General features: G+C 38.6%; 1 long non-coding RNA gene across 2 annotated transcripts in view; it reads left to right on the top strand.

The window, feature by feature from the left end:
- LOC138176355 (uncharacterized) overlaps positions 1 to 2,324 on the top strand; it is a 9,669-nt gene that overhangs the window by 769 nt on the left and 6,576 nt on the right. The window lies entirely within an intron of this gene.

Below are 2,324 nucleotides of genomic sequence, written 5' to 3'. Positions count from 1 at the left end.
TGTGTGTGTGTGTGTGTGTGTGTGTGTGTGTGTGTGTGTGTGTGTGTTTGTGTGTGAGTGTGTGTGTGTGTCTGTGAGTATATGTGGACTCCCAGTAATCTAACTCATAGATATTAGGCAGATCTTGGTTAGTGGGAAGGAAGACAGAATTTCCTAGGATGGATGGTGGCGTGTATCATGACTTTCTTCTAGAATGTTGAAAATTCTATTTCCAATCATTTGTGAATAAATCAGTTCATATTTTGAGTTTAGGGGTCTGTCAAGAGAACTTCTGACTCTTTCTGGGGAGTAGTAGGTCCTGAAGTTCCCAGATCATCTGGGTGGGGGCAACAGGCCAACAAACCAAAGCGTTCAAGCCCTGCGTTCACATCAGAAAGAAATCTCTAACATAGTTACATCAGGTCACTACATGCTTATACAAATATTCTTGGGTGTGTGCTCGCATACCTAGTTACAAAGTAAATAAATCCATAGTGATACATGCAGAGAAATGTCTGCATACGAACCCACAAGAAGACAGGCCGATATAGTCACTGACATTCAGATTCCCTTTACATTTACAGGGTTGAAGGTTTTCCAGAACCATTCTAACCATAATTTTCATTTTGATCAATCAGTCTATCATTATAGTAGTAGGCAGAAGGTGAAATGAAATGGAAAGAATATTAGACTAGAAAATGAAAGACCTGTTATTTATTTAAATCATGGCTCCCTTTCAAAATTAAGTGGCAGCTTCTATATGTACTCCCACCCCCAACTGACCATGTATTTTCTTTGTATAACTTATTTATCTGCAACTTGTCTTTCCTAAGAGAATATAAGCTAGCTGAAGGCAGAGAATGTTTCCTTTTTGTCTTTATATTTCCAGAGCTTAATATGATCTTGGCATATAATCAGTGCTGAATAAATGCTTGCTGAGCAATTGCCACTGTGTGACCCTGGGTGAGTCACTGCACATTCTGAAATAGTCTCCTTCACCTCTACCTACCTTTTAGACTCCCTGGTTTTCTTCAAGACTTAGCTCAAATGTTACCTTTTGCACGAGTCCTTTTTCTGGTGCCCATAGTTGCTATTGCCTTTTCCTCTAAGGTTACCTTGTATTTGCTTGTATAGACCTGTATCTGTATGTGCTGTGCTGTCTTCTTCCTTAAAATGTTGAGTCCTTTGTGAACTGATCAAATCATTCTGGAGAGGAATTTGAAACTATAACCAAAGGGCTATAAATCTGGGTATACTCTTTGATTCAATAATGCCACGGCTATGTCTCTATTCCAAAGATTTTTTTTACAAAGGGAAAAGAACCTGTTTGTACAAATGGCATCTCTTTTTATGTTAGCTAAGAATTGGAAATTGAAGGAATGCCCATGAATTAGGGAATGATTAAACAAGTTGTCGTATATGATTAAGATGGAATATTGCTGTGCTATAAGAAATGTCAAGCAGTATGATTCCAGTAAAACCTGGAAAGGATTACATGAACTGATGCAAAGTGAAGTGAGCAGAACCAGGAGAACTTTGTAGACAGTATCAGCAATATTGCATGATGATCTGTGAGTGACTTAGTGTAATGGAAATGTAAACTTTGAAGATCTTCCCTGCCCCTAGGCTAAAGTGCACCTGGAGCCTGGGGTGGGAGGCTTGGTTTTCAGTAGATACTTTTTGATTGGCCAATAAGGTGGTTACATTCTCTGAGTCAGGAGAAGGCTGTATAAGCTCTGATGTGTAGCTTTGTTTTGGGGGCTCACTTTGAGAAGTGTTCTGTGATTTGATCAGATGAAACTCTGGGAAGCCATTGTTGAGAGCCCCCGGCTTTGAAAAACCCAGATGTTGATTTGGTATGGATGTAATGGTTGGACAATTTGGAAATCTGTCTATTTGATCTGTTTCTCTGTCTTGATAATTCTGCCTGTATACTCTGAAGTTCAGGGTGCTGACCTTTTCCCCCTGAATGAGGTAAACGATATATGTTTGACTGATTAAAGTAAGCTTGTTAACCCATTTTGAGTTGCTTTCCTTTATCAAAGCAGATCTAAGAACCTGTGTTGGCAGCCACCCTGGGGATGCTGGGGTGCTTGCTGATACACTTAGCTATTCTCAGCAATACAATGATCCAAGAAAAATCTCAAAGGACTCATGATGAAACATGCTATCTGTCTTCAGAGTAAAGAACTGATACTGTCTGAATACAGACTAAAGTATACTATTTTCCATATTCCTTCTTTCTTTTTCTTTCTTTCTTTCTTTCTTTCTTTCTTTCTTTCTTTCTTTCTTTCTTTCTTTCTTTCTTTCTTTCTTTCTTTCTTTCTTTCTTTCTTTCTTTCTTT

This window comes from Petaurus breviceps, unplaced genomic scaffold (assembly GCF_028583685.1).
Source record: "Petaurus breviceps papuanus isolate PSGF00001 unplaced genomic scaffold, PetGlider_PUasm1.0 87421, whole genome shotgun sequence".
Classification (NCBI taxonomy): Eukaryota; Metazoa; Chordata; class Mammalia; order Diprotodontia; family Petauridae; genus Petaurus; species Petaurus breviceps.
The sequence above is the reverse complement of the archived record's forward strand: the minus strand, read 5'-3'. Positions and strand labels throughout refer to the sequence as shown.